This window comes from Leopardus geoffroyi, chromosome B4 (genome assembly GCF_018350155.1).
Source record: "Leopardus geoffroyi isolate Oge1 chromosome B4, O.geoffroyi_Oge1_pat1.0, whole genome shotgun sequence".
In the NCBI taxonomy this organism is placed as follows: Eukaryota; Metazoa; Chordata; class Mammalia; order Carnivora; family Felidae; genus Leopardus; species Leopardus geoffroyi.
In genome coordinates this window covers 27,519,828-27,543,417 of record NC_059341.1, presented here as the reverse complement: position 1 = coordinate 27,543,417, position 23,590 = coordinate 27,519,828, and the positions used below count along the sequence as shown (strand labels likewise).

The 23,590-nt window shown below is 45.5% G+C and overlaps 1 long non-coding RNA gene across 1 annotated transcript in view; it reads left to right on the top strand.

Moving 5' to 3' along the window:
* The window catches only part of LOC123590615, a 37,239-nt gene extending 13,883 nt beyond the window's left edge, over window positions 1–23,356 (top strand). Inside the window, exons 3-5 of the long non-coding RNA XR_006708874.1 lie at window positions 5,551–5,761; window positions 21,196–21,245; window positions 22,806–23,356. This is a non-coding gene — a long non-coding RNA (uncharacterized LOC123590615). The remainder of the gene's footprint in view (window positions 1–5,550; window positions 5,762–21,195; window positions 21,246–22,805) is intronic.
* The last annotated feature ends 234 nt before the right edge of the window (window positions 23,357–23,590 follow it).

Sequence of the window (23,590 nt, the reverse complement as noted above, 5' to 3'; positions counted from 1 at the left end):
GAACAGTGAAGCGTTTGCTCAGGGTCACCCAGTAACAAATGACAAGGCTAGAATTCAATAGTATGTTGAATTCCAAAGGCGCGCCTATCCCCCTAGTTCACACTGTCCTCTAAGACTCGGTGTGTGTCCACAGTGGGCTCTCTCCATCTCTGACCGGATTGCAATGCCAAACCACTCACTGGAACTACTTTCTCCCCTCGGACTGAAGTCTTGGTGATGACACCAGGGCCGCCATTTTTAGTTCACCTGGACATCACTAAAAGAATATGTGATTCCCTTAAAGAGGTTTATAAAGTATCCCAGTGTTCTCAAAAATAGTCTTGTAAAGTCAAAGAATTAAAGGAAAAAGCCAAGAATTTGACCTACATCTGAACCCAAACGTCTGCAAAGTTCTTTCATTTAAAAGACCCTTGAGTTCAGTGGCTCTCAGCCTTGCCTGACATTAGAGCCACTTGACGAGCTTTAAGATGATTCCATGCCCAGGCTCCACCCAAGACTAATAAAATGAGAGTCTCCAAGAGTCGGGCTTGAGACTGGCAGTTTCTAGAATCTCACCAGATGAAGCTAGTGTATTATATACCACTAAGGTTAAAGACTGGATGACCTTCCTCAATAATCCTTTCCAATGCTAAATTTCTGACACTGTCAGAAAAAAAAAAAAAAAAAAAAGCCTCATTCTTAACCAGGGTGACAGGTAAGTTTCCCTGGCAATTTTACACAGTGCAGAGGTGTTGATCAGCATAGCTTTATTTTTTTTAAGGCCATTTGTTGCTATATTACCAAAAACTTTAAAAACTGTACATTCCTTCATACAGCATTTCAATTTCTAGGACTTTACCCAGAGGAATTAAGAGATGTCTGCAAAGAATTTCATGTGGAAATTCATTAAAGCGTTATGTGTGACAATGAATTTTGGAGACAGACTAGGTATCCAATACCGAAGGTGACCTTTGGAGAAAGCTATATGAAAGGACGCAGCCATTCCATTTCTGTTTCGGTGCCTGTTAACCAGCACAGGAAATACTGTAGAAGGGCGAATATACATCAGTTTTGGGTTATAATACATGTATTTTTCATCTGCATAGGGAAAAATATTGAGAGTTTAGTTTCAAACATATTATGTTGTCAGTTGTTACCTTATGGTTGCCTTACGACTGCCTCCCACCCCCCAGCTTTATTGAAATATAACTGACGTATAACATGGCTGGCTTTTTTTTTTAATTTTTTTGAATGTTTTTATTTATTTTTGAGACAGAGAGAGACAGAGCACGAGCAAGGGAGGGGCAGAGAGAGAGGGAGACAAAGAATCCGAAGCAGGTTCCAGGCTCTGAGCTGTCAGCACAGAGCCTGACGCAGGGCTTGAACTCACGGACCGTGAGATCATGACCTGAGCTGAAGTCGGACGCTCAACCGACTGAGCCACCCACGCGCCCCAACATGACTGGCTTTTTTAAATGTTCTTTTGGGTTTTCCAAATTTCCTGGTTTGAATATTATTACTGTTTGGTTAGAAACCATAATAAATAAATAAATAAATAAATAAATAAATAAATAAATAAATAAAACAATAACAAAATAGTCTGTAGGAAATGGTAGGTTAAGATGCAGTCTAGAAACGCGTGTGCTTCCATGGCTCACTTACCCTTCATGCATTATTTTTCATGGCAAGAATACCTAATATTTGCTGGAACAGCTGTTCGGCTGTCTTCAGAAGAGAACATCCTCCTATTTTTTTCTTCAACTCAGCTGTCTTTAGGACAGACTAGAACATATTTTTTCTGTCTTTTTTTTTTTTAAATACCCAGATACCCCTTGACTAAAGTCAATATTTAAAGTCATAAGAGTGGGAGACTATCAGCTAGACCCTCAGAGATAGGAAGCTGCTGTAAGGAAAATCCACAAAATAGCATTGAACCTAGGCCTTGGTAAACAGCAAGTATTTGTTGAACGAATAAGTGAAGATTATATTTGGTAACACTCTTCGCAGCAGAAAACATAGGGAAAATCATATTTGTGGCTTTGTTTTGTTTTGTTTTGCTTTGCTTTGTTGCTTTTTTAATAGCTGCACTGTCCCTTTAACAACTAAGGTGTCCAGGGGGCGCCTGGGCGGCTCAGTCGGTAAGCTTCCCACACTTGGTGCCAGCTCAGGTCATGATCTCACAGTTCATGAGATGGGGAGCCCCGTGTCGGGCTCTGTGCTGACAGCTGTGGAGCCTGCTTGGGGTTCTCTCTCCCCCTCTCTGCCCCTCCCCTCCTCCCCACCTCTCTCCAAATAAATAAACTCTAAAAAAATGAAAATAAACAAATTGTCTCTCTGAAAATTTTGGACAACTTTCAGCTAAGAAGTTAATTGTGGACTATTCAAACTTGGGTTTGCTCTGTTTAAGGCATTTTGCAGTGAAAACTTCTTTCCTGTTTCCTAGGGTAAAAGCAACAGGCTAAAATTCAATTCTGAAAGGAATGATGAGGAGGGAGAAGATGGGTGAAATTTGGATTTCAAACTTCTTTACTATCTTGAGTCTAGAAGTAGCTTATGATAGGTAGAATAATGCCCCACCCCAAAGATGTCCACATCCTGATCCCCGGAGCCCAGAATATGTTACCTTCTATGGCAAAAGGGATTTTGCATAAGTGATCGAGTTGAGGATCTTGATTTGGGGAGATTTTTCTAGATTATTTGGCTAGGCCCAAATTAATCAAGGAGATGTACCTGTGGAGCAGTCAGAAAGGTGTGACCTTGCTGACTTCTAAGATAAAAGAAGGGGCCACAAGCCAAGCAGTGTGAGCAGCCTCTAGAAACTGGGAAAGGCAAAGACGTAGATTTTTCTCCCAGAATCTTCACAAAGGAAGGAAGCCCTGCACACACCTTGATTTTAGCCTGGTGAGCCCTGTGTCGGGCATCTAACTTTCAGACTGCAAGGTGATGAACTTGTGTTGTGTTAAAGCCACTAAATCTGTGGAGATTTGTTACGAGAACAATAGAACCACTAATACATAGCTGAAATTATATAACTACCATTAGTCATTTTTCTTGCTTCTTATAGACTTATTATATATTTGGGAGCAAATCCTAGCGTAGTGTCTTTTTACATTTTAGTATTGATTTGTGGGGTCTTGAATCCTAGTTTTCTTCTCCTCCTTTATCTCAGGATGCTGTGCTCCTCAGACTCTTGACTGGCCTCTAGATATAAAAAAAAAGGAATCTGGAATTATTCCCCAGGAAGCTCCTCTTTCCAAGCCCGAGAGAGGAGGAACGTTGCTGTGCACAAGGATATGTCCAGTGAGATTAGAGGCTGTAATTGTGGGAACTGGGCCATGTAAAGCAAGATGTAAATCCTTGAAATCATTTTTAATGAAACATAAACACTGAGTTTGCATGAGGGCCACGGTTTCTGGGTGGTTGGTTCTAACTTTGGCAATCAGGACTCAGAGGGAAAATCTTCCAGTTTTAATGGACTCCAGATGTTCTGGTCCCAGCTGAAAATTTTCATCATTCATGGTTAATATTTTTGTCAGCAGCAGAGTTTTGTTGTAGTATCTCCAAATTGGTGATAGTGGTTGTTAGTCATCAAACAAGGTCCAAATGAGAGTTTAATCTTGGGGTCACTGTAAGCATCCCATCACACTCCATTTAATTAATAATTGCTTAACAGTATAGCCACCAGAATTTTTTTTTTTGTGGGATAATGGACTACATGACTATCTGATGACAACCAGCCACTGAAATTAGGTATGAATATGCTGTGCTGTTTTAACAATGGCTGGGGTCCTGGCCAAGGTCTAGAAGAAGGAAACCAGGATGTCAGATGGCCATCATGTTGGGCAAATAAAGAGGCAAAGGTTTATTGCAAATGACAATCAACCTCTTCATCATAGAATTTAGATTAAATTCACATCAGTTGGGGAACATTGAAGCAGTTACTTTTGAGAAGCACTTGGGAAGATCAACTAGAAAAAAAAAAAGACAACTTCTGTTTTTAGGACAATAATGTCATGACCACCTACACTTAATAGAAGATAAATCTACAAGTTCTCTTCTGGGATATGGTTTTAATCACGTAAGTAGTCTAAAACTAAGTACATTACTTGTATTCACGGTTCAGTTTCTTTTGATGAATGAGAGGAGCACAGCTGACCTTCCTAGAACCCTTTGTTGAGAATTGCTATCTACACGCCGTCTTGAATCCGTAAAGAAGGGAGTGCGGACTGCATTTGTGCTTGTGGTTATGCGATAGCAGGACCCGGTAGAATAAGTTATGTTGAAAAGGTGTTTGAAAGGCCTGTTGTTACCCGCCTGTTTAGAAAGGGCTTGGTTTATAATTTGCTAATAAGTCACATCCAGGCTGTCCTGGAGCTTTTATCAAGTACTTGTATAGTGCTTATAGTCATTGGTGTAACTAGATAATTTTTGAAGTTTTATTGCCAGGGCATATGGTTTCATGGTTAATTAGGGGCCTGGATTATAGGCCTCTCAAGCCACTTAGCAAATGAATAATTTGTGGCTACTGACAAATAATAGAATCTCTTTGGGCCTTTGTAATTTTTAAAAAAAAATGATAATAAATCATTTGCCTCTATACTAAGTCTTTAATCAGCAGAACACTTCAGGAGTTTCACGGCTTATAAAGAAAAGGTCATTTGCTGGAGTGTTAGCACAAAGGAAAGATGTTACTGCCGATTCTAAATGTGTGTGCAGACTGCTCACTGGGGAAGATGTCGTGCCTTCCTCGTTTTTCCATTTTCCTCCTCATTCGGGTCCAACAGGCATATCACCCATAAAAGGGAGACACAGTGGTCCCGCCCCATCCAGAGGGACTGGCAGAGCCCATAGCTAGAATTGGCAAGATTTTAAAAATACGTGTTTTGGTTTTCCCAGATTGTCTCAACTGTCGATAAGTACTTTTGGAAATTTAAGTCACAGACCCCTTCTTTTATGATGCTTTCCAGCAAGTACTCACCATATACAGTCTTCTTAGACGTCCCCTGGCCCCCTTTGAAGCCCAAGGCTCATTTCCATGTGTAAATCCATGTGGACAATGTCACAGCCGGCTCTAGAATTACCAGTGAGCGTTGGTCCCAGGTGCTCTGAGGAATCTGACTCTGAAGCAAGGAAAGGCTTCCTTTTGCTAGCTGAAGTCCTGGATTTTCCTCCTCAAAGTCATGAAATAGTTTGCTAGCTCCAGATGGAGTGATATGATGTGATGTAAGAGGTAACAGGAAAGAAATTCTGTTCTAATGTTAAATATCTGTCTTCTCTATCCCGTCCCAGATGGTTATTATTGAAAATAAAAGTAATAATAACAGAATAACAGTGCTGAGGGGAGCCAGCATTGCTTAAACCTTGATTATGTGTCAGACGCCCTGCTAAGCACATTACCTTCATTGCATACCCTCTAATCCTAAAGGCAACCCAAAAGCAAGGCACCATTAGTATATCTGTCCCTATCTTACAGGTGGGTCGGGAATGGCTAAGATATTTAATTGTTGGGTCAAGCATGGTACACTGTTTTCTCCTGCTTTTAAAATGTGTTTATCCATTCTTTGAACAAAGGTTTATGGAGTACCTACTGCGGCCCAGGCCCTGTTTTAGTCTGTATGCTCCTGAGAAAGATGTGATGAACTCGACAAATTCCTTCGTTCTACAGGAAGAAAGAAGGTTATACAAGAGCAGTGGGCTTCTGAGAAAATGAGGAAATGCTAACCTCATTGACCGGCCTCCTGCATCTGCCCCGAGGGACAGTAATAAAAAACCCATCTCACAGGTGGGTGTCTGTCATAGTCACCTTTTCAGCTGGGTGGGGAGAATGACATCCAGAGAATGTGAACTGTTCTTATTTCAGGCTTTCTGCAAAGATCGAAAGGGGAGGTCTGGCCTAAGAAACGATGGGGGAACTTCCAGGTCCGAGAAAACTCGCTAATGAACTTGGAATCCTGGTATCTCCATTGGAAAGGGCCTCATACTCTTGGAGTCCAGCTTTTAGACCAAATTTCTCTTCAGTACGAGATACTCCTCTTAATAGGTGGTCAGAGTACCTCTGCGTGCACACGTTTAGTGCTAAGGAACTCTACCTCATGAGGCAGTCCATTCTGATGCTAAAGGTTGTTTTTCTTAATACTGAGCCAACAATGTGCCTCCACAGGACTTCTACTCATTGGTCCCCATTCTGTTCGCTGATGTCATGCCAAATAAAGATAATTCCTTTTTTATAAAAAGGCCCTTAAGTGTCTAAAATCAGCACTTTAAGACTTTATTTCTTGCTCCTTCAGCCTTCCCTCACGTGTTATGATTCCTAAATCCTTCGCTGTCTTAGCTGGAGCAAGGGACGCTGGAAATTCACGCGCTGGGCCCATTCAAAGCTCACTGGGAAGAGCTATTAATAGATACTACTTAAGTGACAAGAGGCTGTGAAGGAGGGATGGGGTGTCTCCTTTGGTCATTTGGACGTGGACAAAGCATCTTTAGAGTCCCAGAGGTTTCTGAGGTCAGGGCTCATCTGGCTGGTATTTGAGGCCCTAAATAGCGCTTAGGACACTGGGAATAACCTTTAGAGGACCAGGCTGCAGACTCTGACACAGTACCAGGGAAGAAAATCTGATGGCTCTAGAACATACTTGCTCCTGGCAGTTTATGCGGCCATCTCTGGGGAGAATGTTATTTGCAGGGAGGAAGGGGATGGGTGGAATTAAAGCTTATGGATTCTTTGATACTCTAAACTCTCTTGGAAACCACAACTACCATAAATTCCAGCTAGTTCACCGTCATAAATACCCCCCCCCCCATCTTTTTTAAAGAACTAAAATTGAGAAAAGGCCACTGATGGCCCCCTGACTATCTATGCCCCCTCTACGTGATGAGACCAGGATGCCCAACCTACTCCCTCCTACCCACTCTAAGAGTAAAGGAAAGGTTTTTTGGCATGATGTTGTACCTAAATGTAGGTCATGTAGGCCATTACCAGTAATAGAAACTCATTTTTAGTATTACTTGCATATGATGGTAAGTTATTTTGTTGTTTGCCTCACTGATATTTTCAGAGGGATTTGTCTTTGGTATATGAAGCTTGGTTATAACCTACCCTGTAGATTCAAAGCCATGTTAATATAATGATGAAATGTTACTTCATCATGATTTCTTCTGCTTAACAGAATGCCTCTTATTTGTTACTTAACTGTATTAATTGGTACACTTTGCCACCAGCTTTGACGATGATACATCCTTTATAATACCTACATGGTGGAGTGAACAACATTATCTCCATGTTGCCAGTCAGACAGCTGGAGCTGAGAAATGTCCAGTGACTTGTATAGCATTTTGTGGCTCTAAGTAACTGAGCCCACGTCATGTACCAGCCTTCCGCCCACTACTGTTCACCTTGCAGAATTCAGTAGAACATGACCTAACTGAAATGGAGAATTAAATTCACTGAGGCACAGTCAAATTCCAGACCAATGGAAAACGCTAATGACATTAATTAGACCTATCCATCGAACAGGTAAAAAAGGAAATAAAACTCAATTATTATCTCTGAAACACAAATCAGAAAAGGGCAAACGTATACACCTTTGAAAATCTACCAAAGTTAAGTTTTTCAAAGCTCATGGTTTCTTGGGGCATGTGAGCTATTCTGGGGCAGAGTAAGCACTCAGTCCCACTCAGTTCCCTAGAGCCACAGTGTTTTCCTTCTTTTCTTATCTAATCAGGCTCTAGGAGTCTGCTAAGAGTAAGGCACACAAACCGCTTTTATTAGAGAAAAATTTTGGTAATGAGAAGATTATCATCATGAGGATGGAAAGCAGGCCTGTCACTGAGGTTTGGTGACTGCTATGCCAAAGCCACAGAGCTGGCGAACCTCAAACTGGTCTCTTCGTTAGAGAATAAAATTTAAGGAGAGCTCATCTAATTCTTTGGAGGTTTAAGATAAGCGCTTGTTGACTAGAGACAGAAATCTATGGTTTGGGGGGTAACTGGAAATATTCTTTTCACTTTTATGTAAGATATGTGTTAGTCTTGGCTCTAAAGGAACATTTCATATCCAAGATTCTGAAGGAACTCTTCTGGGATTAATTCCTCTTGGAAAAGTGTAATTTCTTTGCTTCCATTCCACGGAGGCTTACACGAGAAGTGGCGGAGGTGTTTCTTTTCCAAGGAAGGTGTAATACACTAGAGGCTGAGTTCTTACACAGCTCAGAGCCTGTAATCCTCCTAATGGACCCTCCTCCACTTCATTTTGAAACAGAAGAATGTTAAAAACCACAATTTGTGTTCAGAGCATGAATTTTAAATATTGATGTCACATGTACCTAAGAGAGGTATCTGAGCCATTGTTGGCGTAGTGCCTTCATCCGACTACCACCCATTCATCCATCCGTCATCTATCCTTGCCTCCCTCCCTCCCTCCACCTACCACCCACTATCTCTCCATCCTTTATCATCTGTCCATCCATCCACCATCGTTCATCTACTGTCCACTGTCTATCCATCCACCGTCCTCCATCCATCCATCTCCTATCCATTCATCAGTGTCGTGTAATGGTTAGTGCATGCATTCTGAAGTCAGTCTGGTTCGAATCCCAACCCTCTCACTTACCAGCTGGGTGATCTTGGGCAAGTTATTTATTCTCTATGCCCTGGTTTTCTCATCTGCAAAATGAAGATCATGAGAGTGTGTATCTCATGATATTACTATGAAGTTAAGTGAGTGAATATGGACAAAATGTTTAGAGCAGTGCCTGGCACATCACTAGCACTGTTCAAATAGTTGTTATTGTGTTATTATTCATATTACTTTTTGATATATAATTTTTAGTGTTTACTTTTTAAAAAAATTTTAATATTTATTTATTTTTGAGAGAGAGGGACAGAACACAAGCGGGGGGGCAGGGGTAGAGAGAGAGACACACAGAATTCGAAGCTGGCTCCAGGCTCTGATCTATCAGCACAGAGCCCAATGCAGGGCTTGAACTCACAAATCATGATATGACCAGAGCCGGAATCTGACACTCAACTGATGGAGCCACCCAGGCACCCGTGTTTATTTATTTATTTTTGAGAGAGAGACAGAGAGAGAGAGCGCACACAAGTGGGGGAGGGGCAGAGAGAGAGGGAGACACAGAATCTGAAGCAGGCTCCAGGCTCTGAGCTGTCAGCACGGAGCCCAGTGCAGGGCTCAAACTCATGAACCATGAGATCGTGACCTGAGCCAAAGTTGGACGCTCAACGGACTGAGCCACCCAGGCACCCCATGTTTATTTATTTTTACTGAGAGAGAGAGAGAGAGAGAGAGAGAGAGAGAGAGAGAGAGAAAGGGAGAGAACACACACGCGCGCGCGCGCGCGCACACACACACACACACACACGAGGGGGAGGGGCAGAGAGAGAGGGAGACACAGAATCAGAAGCAGGCTCCAGGTTCTGAGCTGTCAGCACAGAGCCTGACGTGGGGTTTGAACTCACAGACTGTGAGATCATGACCTGAGCTGAAGTCAGATGCTCAACCGACTGAGCCACCCAGGCTCCCCAACATGACTGGCTTTTTTAAATGTTCTCTTGGATTTTCCAAATTTTCTGGTTTGAGTATTATTACTGTTTGGTTAGAAACCATAATAAATAAATAAAAGAAAACAATAATAAAATAGTCTGTAGAAAATGGTAGGTTAAAATGCAGTCTAGAAACGTGTGTGCCTCCATGGCTCACTCTCTGTCTCTCAAAAATAAATAATAACATTAAAAAAAATTAAAAAAAAAAAGAAAGATTAATATCTTCAGACTACAGTGGGATAATGCCGCGAGCTAACCAAAGCTTCAGTCCATCACTTATCCTTATAATTCACAGGGAAGAGTGATTCAGAGCACAAGTAAGCTGTGTATGTAGAGTTTGGGGTCTCAAACCAAGTAGGTCCCAGCCCCTGCCCTCTCTGGTCAAGACCTAAGGAAGGGAATAAAAGGTCCTGGAGAAATCAGTTGGCAGAGGGATCATGGGTTTCACCGCTCCTACACCCAGCTCTGGGGAAGTGACTAGATCTCCAAATAGGAGATCCAGACTCAGGTCTGGAGTCCTATGAGGAGCTTTCCGGATCCCATGGCCATCTGTTCCCAAGCAGACCATGGAAATGGCTGAAAGAGAGTTGGGCCTAAGGAGGCCTCAAGGATGCTAGGTGCCTGTGTGGATCTGTGAGGATGCTGGTGTGGACTAACGACAACCCCAGGACAAGACTTGCACCAGTCCCCCCACCCCCAACACCTTGACCACACAGAAGTCATCCCTCCCCGTGCACAAGGAAAGGAAGTGGCCCCGAATTGCCAGAGATGTTTCCTCCAAATGGGGGCTTAAAATAGACACTGAGTTAGTTTTAGAAAAATTGTAATACATTTCCTTCGTATCTGATATTGTGGGCTGAGGCGATGCTTGCTTGGGTATAGCAGATGATGACAACGGTGACTCATCAAGTATTGGTGATGTCATGTGTGCTCCTCTGCTAAGCGCTGTACGTGGATCAACTCGTGAAATCCTTCCAACGCAGTTACTACTGAATTCCCACTTTGGAGGAAATCCAGGCACAGAGAGGTTAAATAACTTGCTCAAGATCACGTAGGAAGATATGGGATTTGAAGCTGAGTAATGTCAATGACCCTTAGCAATACAGTGTTTACAAACCAGATGGTCAGAAAGTCTTTCCTAATCTCAAGCTAAAGACTTCTTGTGGGAGTTTAAAACCATTTCTTCTTGTTTGGTTCTTAACAGAAAGAGCTAACAGCTACTCATGTGATCCATATCTTTTTCTCCCATTTCCTCTTTTTCCAGCCCAGATGACCTCGGTTGCCCCAGCCTCTCCTCAAGGCTGTTGCTATTTCATTATTTCTGATTTGCCCACTGCTTTACTGTCTGGGCCTGAGTTGGAACAGAGGTCAGCGTGTAATGAGTAGTCTAGAAAGATTGTATCTTCATGGTTCCCAAGTCAGTGCACTCTGGTGTTGAATTTAGCAATTTCTTTCAACAAGAGAGAGTTCTCTCTCATGATCTCCCATGGCCCCACGTCTAAGTCTGTCACATTTTTATAAAGAAGCCCCAGTGGTCTTTTTCTAAATCTTCTGGGAAATGCGCTATTTGGCCTTATGTGTGCGGCCAATTGCCAGGCCTGTTTTCTGTCTATCTAAATTATGGTGGCAGACGAGATAAAAATACAAAGACAAAAAAGTCATTTTTCTCCCCCCAAAACACCAAAATTCTTTGAGCCTTTCATTCCCTTCTGCTTTTTTTGCCGATAACAATGAATAATGGTTTCTGCTCCTGCTTTTATTGGCTTAGCATTTGGGGTCATAAGAATGTAAATGTTTCCCTAAGGAAAAATACATTTGGGGGATTAACCAGATTGTTTCTTTTATTTTAAAAATTTTAGTTATAAAAGGAAGAAAGCGACCAAGCTAAGTTATGATCCCAAACAGAAAACAGAGAGCAGAGACCACCATTCATTGAAGTAGGAACTCCTGGGATTTGTGTAGGTCAACTCTGGGGGTTCCATTTTAGTTGGCATGGCTTTAAAGAGTTCTATTTTAAATCTAGTGACTGTCCTATTTAAACGTATTTATATATGGGTCAGGTCACATCATTAGTAAAACTGATTTTGTCCGCTATTTTCTTCCTGTAACTGGCCATTACTACTCTCTTTTCATGCCAGTGTCTCAATGTGATGTGACTTTAGAAAACGGCTATTGCCTTTCTCTCATCATGCATCCCCCCCCCACACACACACACACACGAGTCCCCTATAACCTATCATTAACCCTCACACCTCTGTTAAAACCGTGCTCTTAGAGTTTAGCAAAAATTTCTTCAAGGTGAAATGGAAAGAACTCGTGTTCTTTTTGGTTGCTTGACCTGAGATCTTTGACACTGCTGACCACCTTGTCCTCTCCTTCACACCTCAGTTCTTGGCCTCTTTGATACCTTGTGATCATTTCTTCTCTCAGGAGATGTCCATCCTCTCTGGAACTTTCTCCAAGGCTTGCCTTCTGGCTCTCGACTTAATTTTTTTCCAAATTAATCTTGGTATAGGCTCCTATCTTTAGGCGTCAGCATTATTTATGTCATTCCCAGGTCCACATCTCCCACCACTGTCTCTCTCTGAGCTCCCAGCCAGTATCTCCATCACCTGCTGAACAATTTCATTTGTTAATTTGTTTTACCTTGGTACCTAAAGCTCAGCAGACCGCCTGCCAAAATCATCTTCTTGCCTATAAGTTCACTCCTCCTCCTGAATTCTCTCCCAGTGGCACTGTCATTTCATCTCTGAATCACTCACACTAGAAAACCCATGGTCACCTGTGACTCCTTTCCCCAGACTTTGAGTTCCAAGGGGAGCAGAGATAGCGTCCACCTTCTCCCACCATCTGCCTGGAGTCTGGCACAGTGCTTGGCACACGGTAGGAATAATGCATATTTGCTGAATGTTTTAATGAAGTTTTTCTTTTGTTACTTGTATTCTCTCACTCATCAACCTGATTCATCCATCAACCAGCCTACATATATGTGTTTGTGGAGGCTCTGTAGAGCGCTTATTGGGATTGAGAGCTCTTGTGTTGGATTGCCTGGGTCTGATTCGTGGCTCAGCTGCTCCCTAGCTGGATAATCTTGAGAATGTGACTCAACCACTCTATACTTTAGTTCCTGTCTGTCTGTAAAGTGAGGGAAATAATAATTCCTAGCTGGATGTACCTGAACGTGAAATGAGAAAAATCTGCATTAAATGGGTATTGTGAGTGTTCAATAAAGCTTTTGTTTGATGATGGTGGTGATGATGGTGGTGATGCTCATGGTGGTAATGACGATGGTGATGATGACAATGATGGCAGAAGATAGGCACGAGTGGGACATGGTGAGGTTTGGAAGCATGCGAGATGCTGTGGGGGTCATCATTTCAGGGTAAGGGCAAGCAGCAGCAGTGGAATACCAAGGTCCAATGTGTGTTTAGGGCAGAAGATGGAGCTCTCTGATGGGCACGAAGATCAGTGGGAGAAAAGGCAGATTGAAACTGACCTGGTAGGAAAACGGGTTCCACCTGGGTTCAAAGCCCTGGGGTTTTTGGGGGGAGGGGTCTCAGAGACTCCATGGTTGGGGGAATAGGGACAGGGTGGTGGCTGAAGGACTGGAGACTAGAACATATGGGGGTCGACTGCCTGGAGAGGGAGAATGTGCTAGGCCTGTGGGCAGGTTTGGGCAGAGATGCTCTGCTTTTGACATTTACCTCTTGGTTTTTAAGGTCACCTTTGAAGAAAAGTCATGCTGCTTTTAAAAAGTATGAAAATCACTGGTAAATGCCTTGAAGGCAAGCTAAGGAGTTTGAGCTCCATGTGGTGAACAGTAGGGAAGCTATGAGGATGTGGACAGAAGAACAATAAGACTAAAGCAATGCTTTTTCCAAACTCTTCTCAAATTCTTCAGTGTGTGTGGAGTCGGCTGGAAAGGGAAACAAGCACATTCTCCAGGAAGGGCTAGTTGGAGACTGAATCTTCCTCCCAGATGCCTGCTGTCTCTGTCCTCTGCTGAGCAGTCTCGGGGACAGCATTGCTGGCTAGCATCCTGCCCGAATCATGACGGCAGCCCTCTGCACTCTGCCTTCAGATTTTCTCCAAAACCCTTATCCTGCTGTTCCGTTCCATGTGCCCCAGCCCCCCACAGTTCTTCCTTGGTCATGGGAGAAAAACCAAACTACCTCGCTTGTCATTCAAGGCCCCACAACATAACAAACTCTGCCTATCTGCTACTAGTCACCCTTTGTCTCTGGCTGGCTATACCTTCTTACAGTGTAACACCCCCAAACATGGTGCATATTTCCTCTTGTGTATCTCAGGCCATGCCCTGGTCCTAGGATGCACCCCCAGATACACACCACAGACACACACACACATGCACCTGTACTTAGTACGCAATCCTTGTAGACGTCACACAAATTCCACTGGCCTTTTTGACCATGTTCGGTCATATCTGTCTCTCCCCTAAGCATGCCCGGAGGAACCCTGCCTCTTAAATACTTATTCTGGCAGTGATCGGTATTTTTTTTGGTTTCAAGTGTCACCTAACATCATGCTGGGCTCATTGCACACCAACAAGCCAACATAGTTTAATCTAGCTGTTAAGGGGAACATTCCAGATTCCTTTACTCCCAAACAGGATCCCCATCTTAAACATGCTTCAGTGTCAGAGGCCACCTTGTGAACTGTCCCCCGTGGTTCTCCCAGCACCTCATGTCCCCAGCCCAGCCTGTGACATCCTTTTAGTTCACAGGACAGAAGCGCCCAGGGGTTTTGTGCAGCTGCCTGTTTTCAGAAGTGGCTTGAGCCCAGCCAGCGTTCCTTCTCAACTGGGACTTTTCGTGAAATGTCTTCTCAACAAATGTCAGTGGGGGTGAGATTTACACAGTTTATTAAAGAAGCCAAAGCCCCACCGGACAAGCCTGAGCAACAGGCTGCACTTGCCCTGGGGGCAGTCGGCCGAGGAAGGCTGAGTCCTTTGCTGCGGGACCCCCTTAGCCTGCATTTCCTATCAGAGGCCATTGGAGAAGCTTCTGTCCGGGCAGTCAATGCCCTCCCCCTCCCCATGGGCAAGAGTGGCCAGAACAACTTCATGGCACAGAGGTGAAGCAGAGAAAAAGCATTTCCTTCCCCTCACTGGGCCCAGCCCCCCATTCGCAAGTCCCAAGCAGCACCACTTAATCTATAAAAAGCTTTCTTTGCCCCACAAGTGCCAATGTTCTAGTGAGAGACAGACTCTTTATAAACCTGTGCCACTGGCTCCCTCTTTCAGGAAACAGGAACCACGGCACAGATGGCAATGTTGTCATGGATGGATCATCCCCAAGGACCTTTCTCAGCTGTGCTAGATATAAGGCATACTGGGTATTAGATGAACCAGGCTTTGGTCCTCAAGGGCCTCCAAATTCAGGTGTCGTGATGCGAGCTACTGAAAAGAAAGGAAATGAAAAGAAAAGAAAAGAAAAGAAAAGAAAAAAGAAAAGAAAAGGGAAGGCAAGAAAAGAAAAGAAAAGAAAAGAAAGAAAAGGGAAGGGAAGGAGGGAAAAGAAGAGAAAGAAGAGAAAAGAAAAGAAAGGGAAGGGAAGGAAAAAGAAAAGAAAAAAGACAAAACAAAAATATAAACAAAAAACTTTCCAGTTAGCTCAGGCTCAATACCAGAGCAGTTCAGAGAGATTTGGAGGTGGGGGGCACATCGCTGTGGACTGGGTTATCAGCAAAGGGTCCAGGAGCAAAGATAGTTAGGACTTGAGCTTGAGGAATTAGCCTGAGATCAGCTGAAGGGGGTGAAGAGGTTGGATTCAATCTTGGGTCCAAGATTGGGAAGGGGACTCAACTTACTTTTGAACATGATATGTTTCCCCTCTAAACATGGAGAGAACTTCATTCACTGCAAGCAGCTTCTGCTGTAGGGTGCCAACATTATGGAAGAGGGGACCCAGGTGCCCCCATCAGGGGATGACAGAGAGGAGACACAGAAAAGTTCTGGCTTATTCTGGTCACACCACATACCTTTGACTTCCAGCCATGCTTTTCCTATGCTGTGGGGTAACCCAGACGTCAGCATTGAGGCCAGGTGTTGTGAAGTGTCTGTATCTCAAGTTAAGATGAGATTATTGTTGGGGCACCAGGGAGCCTCAGTTGGTTGAGCATCCGACTCTTGATTTCAACTCAGGTCTTGATGCCCAGGTTGTGGCATCAAGCCCCACGTTGGGCTCCATGCTGATCATGGAGCCTGCTTAAGATTCTCCCTCTCTCTCTCTCTCTCTCTCTCCCTCCCTTCACTCACACTCGCTCTCTCTAAAAATAAAAAAAAAATTTAAATAAAAAGATGAGGCTACTGAGGAAGCAGGCAAAAACCTCTTTGACCTTGGTCGCAGCAACTTCTTACTCAACACGTCTCTGGAAGCAAACAGGAAACAAAAGCAAAAATGAACTACTGGAACCTCATAAAAATGAAAAGCTTCTGCACAGTAAAGGAAACAATCAGCAAAGCTGAAAGGCAACCGATAGAATGGGAGAAGATATTTGCAAATGACATATCAGATAAAGGGTTAGTATCCAAAATCTAGAAAGAACTTCTCAAACTCAACACCCAAAAAACAAATAATCCAGTGAAGAAATGGGCAAAAGACATGAATAGACACTTCTCCAAGGAAGACATCCAGATGGCCAACCGACACATGAAAAAATGCTCCACATCACTCATCATCAGGGAAACACAAATCAAAACCACAATGAGATACAACCTGACACCTGTCGTAATGGCCAACGGGCAACAAAATGTTGGCGAGGATGCCAAAAGAGGATCTCTTTTGCATTGTTGGTGGCAATGCAAGCTGGTGCAGCCACTCTGGAAAACAGTATAGAGGTTCCTCAAAAAACTAAAAATAGAACTACCCTACGACCCAGCAATTGCACTACTAGGCATTTATCCAAGGGATACATGTGTGCTGTTTCGAAGGGACACATGTACCCTCATGTTTATAGTAGCACTATCAACAATAGCCAAAGTATGGAAAGAGCCCAAATGTCCATCGATGGATCAATGGATAAAGAAGATGTGGTGTGTGTGTGTGTGTGTGTGTGTGTGTGTGTATATATATATATATATATATATACACACACACACAATGGAGTATTACTCGGCAATCAAAAAGAATGAAATCTTGCCATTTGCAGCTACGTGGATGGAACTGGAGGGTATTATGCTAAGTGAAATTAGTCAGAGAAAGACAAAAATCCTATGACTTCACTCATATGAGGACTGTAAGAGACAAAACAGATGAACATAAGGGAAGGGAAACAAAAATAATATAAAAACAGGGAGGGGGACAAACCATAAGAGACTCATAAATATGGAGAACAAACAGGGTTGCTGGAAGGGTTGTGGGAGGGGGGATGGGCTAAACGGGTAAGGGGCATTAAGGAATCTACTCCTGAAATCATTGTTGCACCATATGCTAACTAATTTGGATGTAAATTTTAAAAAATTAAAATTAACATAAAAAAGATGAGGCTACTGTCACCTCAGTTGTCACAGGTGGGGCAGGTAAAGGACAGTTACAGGAGACATTATGTGAAAAGCCACAAGGCTGTTAGAGAGTAGCTTCCAATGTTACTTACCTTCCATGCAGAAATCCTGTATTTTTATGGGGTGCTTGTACAGCTGTCAGTGTTTCCACCATGTGGGAAGAGGAGAAGCATGGAAAAACCAATCCGTATACAAACCTCAGTCCCAAATTTCAGTCATGGTTTCCAGCATCTTCCCCATAAAGTTTCTCCCAGAGGCATCACGAGCTGGCAACGTTGTTAGATCTCCACCTTATCTCTCCATCTTCAGTTAATAAGTTGGCTGGCCCTGAGCAAGCCGGTTTGGCACTCACTCCTTCCGGTTGTATAAAGAAGATGGCACTAGTCTGGGGGCACAGGGGTCCCTTAGAGTGTGGACCTTTCATGACCCTCTCCCGATAACTCTGTTCCTTCTGCCGTGCTCGTAAGTGGGGCAGCAGGAGAGTAAAGCTGTTCCGGTCATTGGCTGGAGCTCTGCCTCCGGAGCTGGACAGACCAGGCTTAGCTGTAGGCCCTGTCTGGGCTCAGACCGCCTCCCTCTCTGATGGAGGTTGGTTGAGACCGAGCATTAGACCAAGTGAGTGTGTCATGCTCGGTTAGCGTGGTGCCTGCCTCAGAGCAGGTGCTCACTGTATGGGAGGTATCACGGAGAAAAACAAGGTCAAAGTCAAAAGGGGGACGAAGAAGACGGTACCTCTATCAACCGAACCTCCATGCGGAGACAGGCTTGAATAGAATCAGAGTAAACATTGTGTCACGGACTTGGGACGGGATGGGGACCCGGGTTCTGTCTCAGCAGTGTAAACCGAGGAGAAAACCGGGAGACTGTCAACATTCGTGTAAAAATATAATGTATCATAAAGACAGCATGAACCGGAAGTAGGTCTTCTGAATGTGGATACAGCTGCTGGCATGAGCAGTGACCTCCGGCCCACGATGTAGAGGACAGGGACAGTGCCCGGGCCCCGGACCCGACGACCAACTTGGGAAGAAGCCCACATGTCTCAGCAGCCGGAGGGTGGCCGAGTGCAGAATGTGACCCTTGTTTAGTTAAGGAGCAGACAGGAGGCAGACTGATGTGGGAAGAATGTGTCCGTGAAGCCTTCTTACTTTTCTGTAGAGAGAGGACTTCAACAGTGAAGACAGAAAGCTATCAATTCTTTTTCCCTCAAAGCAGAGGAGGATGCACTTTTAAGACATGTTTTCCTAACTGTCCCTTCCAAGTACTGGATCTGAAGTCCCTTCCCTTCTCCCTGTTAATTGGGAACACTTTTATTAGGGTCATAGCTCAGGGAATGTCCAGTCACCCAGCCAGTAACTGACGGCTGCAAGGGACAATTCTCTCAGGCCCTGGCTCCACGCGGGGCCTGCCAGCGAGGCATGAGGCGCGGCTGTACTGTTAGGGGAGTGAGAGACGGGGCCCACAGACCCCCTTCCGTCACAAGCACATCTGTTTCCCACCAAGTGGGCCTGGCCCTGGGGGTTCTTTTTCAAAGCCCGCCTTTTTATTGGGGCTCTCTCCTATTTTATAGGGCGGCGGCTCTGCTTAGCTGCGAGCCGCCTGTCTCCCCAGCACTGGCTCTCCACCCACAGAACCATCTCATGCTTCCAGAGAGGCTGCTCTGTTGGGCAGTAGAATGGATTTTGTTTTCTATTTTAATCCCCAAAGGGATGGGGAAGAGCGCAAATAAATGACTGCCCTGAAACCGTTGGTTGGATTTTCTTGTCCAACGTGCTTTACAGCAAAAGGTTAGAGAACCTTGTTTTATCTTAGAAGCGACAAGTGGGGGAAATGGATTATAGAGAACTTTAAAGAGAATCCAGTGAGTTCTGACATGCCTGAGACATGCCTGAGACAAGGAAGCATTTTGCTTTGAAGTTTCAGGACACAAAGGGGGCTGAGCCCCAGGAAGCTGACCCTGGTCAGAATGCTTGAGGCAAAGGGCACGAGTCCCAAGCTGGTCACACACAACCGTTACTCGACTAGGAAGTCCTGTCATGGGGAACACTGGTCATTATTTATGTCTCTGCTGGCTACTTGCTGTCTGTGGAAGCTCCATGATGAGTTGCACGACGTCAAGAAAAAAAAATAAGGTCTCTGGGGAAATACACACAGTAACAGGGTGAGAAGGGCTGGACGACTCCTAATATTCACTAGAGCTTTCCTGAAAGTGAGGTTGGGTAGGAAAAGAGTCATTCATTCTATGGCTCGGCCCACTGGCCAGCTGGATTCTGAGCACCCTGGCTTGCTCAAGGTCAGCGGCTGGCTTTCGGTTGTCCCACGGCGCACATGGCTGTGCTGGGGCCGTCCCAGTGACTCAGTCCCAGCAACTCCAGTGCCTGGCCAGGAAACAGTCTTCTCTGCAAATGTACCCAACCGAGAGCTGATCACCGGAACCTCTGTCATGCTCCATCAACTCCAGAACCATCTTCTGGTCCAGTAACTTTCCATGAAATGGGACCAAATTAGAAAGGTGTGGGCCTCTCACCCACCAAAGGTGGAGATGGAATTTGTGAAGTCAGTACTTATTCTGTTGAGGAATAAGGGAAAGAAACTAAATTATAAATGCAATGTCAGGGGCATGGTCTTGGAAGGGGTTTGTGCAGGGCAGAGGCTCTTGCAACTTCACGGTAAGTTATCTCTGCCCCCGGCCATGGGTTGTCAGCAGAGAGCAATTAGGCTATTTGTTGCAAACTTATCCCTCGGGCATAGCATCACAGCAGAAAGGGACGATGGCCCCCGGTGGCCTGACAAGGCTCTGGTTCCCCCAACAACTAAGGCTGCTCCGAGAATCTCTGTTAGACAGAAGGCAAGACAAAGAAGACATGTGTCCCAGGCCCTTCAAGGGCAAATCGTGCTCCCCTGGTGACAATTTTCTTGCAGCCTTGGCTCCCTCAGGGGCTAGCAGAGCACCTGGCACACAGCCAACACATGGTTGCATGCAAGCTGAAGTGAAAACTTAAATGGAAGGAGAAACCCAGATCCCCAAGTAGGATTGAAATTCCCAAACCGGTTTCAGAGGAAAGGTGGAATTTCCCCTCTCTACCCAGGAGATCAGTGTTTGCTTGCTTGCTTGGGATGGGATGATACATCTCTCCTCATCTGTCAAGGATGGGAGTTTCTCTGGGTGGTCTCCAGGGCCAAGGAGCCCATAGGTCTAGACCCTCTGGCAGATTGGGATTTTTCTTTCTAGAGAGGCTGGTGCCAGAGGGACCTGTGCACTTAATCCTGCTTGCATTCCTCCACCCCCCACCGCAGTATCCTTGGCTTTTTTTGCTAAGGTTGGCGGGGGATGACAGGACTGCGAGCCGGGCAGCGCTGGGTGCTCAGTGTGGAAGGAAACCTCTCTGCAGGGTGAGATTTTGTCTGGCAGAGGATCAGAAGAGTGATCCCCATTGATGTGGGAAGACGAGTGTCCACACTGGGACACAGACCCCGTGAGATACTGTGCCGGAAAAAAAAAAAGGGTTCCAGGGCCAGATAGGTTTGGGAAGTAGCATTCTACATCCTTCGCTTGGAAATTTGTGATGTATGTCAGGGCATTCAAGTCTGAAAAGTTTCTCCAAGCGAAGCAAAAGAACTTTAATTTCCGAGAATGTGCCTGGTCACAAAACCTTTGCTCCGTGTGACGCCTGTGCACTTTGGGAGGTGCCATGGTGACCCTGGAGCTGAGGAAGGAACTGCCGCACTGGACGGAGGGACAGAGTGGGTTGAAGCGTGCCTCGATGGTATGGAACTCTGCCCCCCTGTCCAAGGTGTGGGTCTTTGGAGAGAATTTAGGGAGGAAGTGGGAAAGAAGGTGTGAAAAACAAAAATCCTCAGGAAATAATGCATGTCTTGCCTGGGCAAGAGAAATGGGGAAATAGAGGCTCACTGTGTGAGGTTAAGAAAAGGGAGTCTATGGGGGACTGAGAACCTGTTAAGATCTGTTATCACGATAGGCGTTCAGAGAATAGAGGTTATTACAATTAGCGTATCAAGGATATACCTAAAATGTTACTATGATTCTTGATTGTGTTGTTACCATGAATGGTAATACTAAGATGTCTCTAATGCTTATTGTCTGCCAAGTGATTGAAACCTCCTTTGGTTCTCAGAACACCTCTGCTATATGACGGGCCTTGATAATATTCCCTCTGTGGATGAGGTAAGTTACGAGTCAGTCGTTCAAATTCACATGACCGTTAGATGCTACAGCTGGGACTCAAACCTGAGCTGTAAGTTTTTGGCCAGCAGCTCCGAGCCCTACAACTACCCTTCCTGGGGGAAGACCAGCAGGACGGACAGGGCCTCTGGATTCCTTTGGAAGCGTCAGAGGAAAGCCTCCCCAAATACTTGTCGCGGCCTGTGTGTAGCCGAGAGCTGATGCTAAAGGGATCGTGGGAGCTTGTGCCCCGTGAGGGTTCCCCTGGCAGCCTGAAGAGTTGGGGCTGGCTGGGGGCGAGGGAGGGAAGCCAGAAAGGCATCTCCTTTTCCCTCCGTTTGCCTCTTTGGTCCCTGACAGGCTAGGAGAAGTGGTGAACAGAGCTCTTGCCTGTGTGGGTTTTTCTAAAAGCTTTGGATGACAGGCACAGATACTTCCCCTAATTATATCTCTGCCTTTTCCAAAAATTGGAAAGGCCGATTGAAAAGAAAGAAGCCTGGATCCCTCTTAGAGCTGTCCTGAGAGTCACAGAGGGTTGTTCTGGGATTCTGGGAACCTAAGGTGATGAGGTGATTCCAAGGATCCGGCCCCAGGGCCCTGAGGTTGCAGGTAGACACCTGGGCAGAGGGAGGGGTTCCACATTTAATCCCACCCCAGCCTTGGGTCATGTGCGGAACTTGGGAAAGCTGCAGCTGCAAAGACAATCTGGAAATGGCCCAAAGTCCTGAATAACCCCAGGGAACCATAGGTCTAATCCACAGGCCACCTGGTGTGTGTTTGAAACCCTGGGGAGAACGGGATGTGTTCCTGAAGCAGAGTGGAGGGGGAAGCCTCAGGCCTTAGCCAAGAAAGATGTAGAACACAGAGAAGCCGAAAGCCGAGTACTTTGGGACGGTGGTGGGATGTAGCCGCTGGAGGTGTGGGATTACGCCGAGCGGGGAGTTAGTCAGAGGGGGGAGGTACCTACAGCCAAGAGATGCCTGGTGGTGGAGAAAAGCAGCTGAGCATGACATTGAGCAGTGTCAGGGAGGGACTGACAAGGACAAGGACCTGTGGGCTGGCAGATGAGACAGAAAGCATTAGACAGGCAGGCAGAGAGCCTGAGGGGTGTGGGCTGCGATGCGGTGGGGGCCACCGGGGGTTGTCTTTGGCACGGGGCTGATGAATTTGAGCTGCAGAGTATTGCTTGGCACGAGGTATTGCGGTGAGGGTAGAGGTGTGGACAGAATCGGGAAGCAAGCTCCGTGTGCAGTGGGAGAGCCTCGGGGACAGCCCTCCTCAAGCAAAGGAAGGCTCACGGGGGTCCCTTCCAAGGGGGCAGTGGTTTGGCATCCCTTCACCCTGCGCACCGGAGCAAAGTGGTGGGAATGCCTTTTCTAGACCACACGTTAGAAGTCCATTTGACACAGACCTGCACTGACTGTTCAGGTCAGAGAGGGATCGGAGTAAGAAAGCTCTCGAAGCGGTTCCGAGGGTCCTGCCTGAGGAGCTCTGGGCCAGTCAGCTCCCAGGTCGTGCCACAGCTTTCCCCTTGTCGGTGCAGACAGCGCAGCTCTCTTCCAGGAAACCGTGCCGCCCTGGGCCTTGCAGATCCAAGGGCCATCTTACGAGGACACTCCTGTTACGCCCGTGCCTCCTCAGCCATCTGCCTTCTCATGCTGGGCTCACCTGCTCACCCTTCCTTCTTCGAACTGCACCAGCCGCCTGCCTTGCTAAGAACAGTTACCCACGATGTGAAAATAAGGCAAGGGAGGAATGCGCGTCCTTTCACTGCCGTGCTGGAGTTGGATCCGAAGGCTCTTCCAAGGATTCTTCAATGATGCGTACCCTCGCTTGGCTCACCGTTTGCTATTGATCAGGACCTGGATCCACTGGTTGCTTGGAGATTCATGCCGCCAGATGGAGACACGAATGATTTCTGCCTGGTAGAAAAGATGACCCCAAAGGGTATGGTTATGGAGGGACATACACCAATTTTGAAAATCTAACCCAGTAGCTGTCTTATCCCACATTCTTCTTCAGTGGCTTTAACACCATACTTCAGATGCTCCCTCAGTCAGCTTGTCTCCCTGCCTGTTCCTTCATGAATGAGTAAAAGGAATCTTTGACGCGTTTACGCTGTCATTATGCATTCGTGTTTTGAACATTTTGAACATTTGGCAGCTTTAGAGATTGTTCCACATAAAGACCCAAAAGGGCTCACTTGCCCAAGAAGGGCCTTGCGTGCTGCGTAGTCTCAGGAACTGCCTCTCCTGAGGCTCCAGTGGATTACTGATCCCATGAACCAACATCACTTCTGTGTCACGGTTAAAATTAAGAGAAGCGTAAAATTTAGCGTTCACTAATCT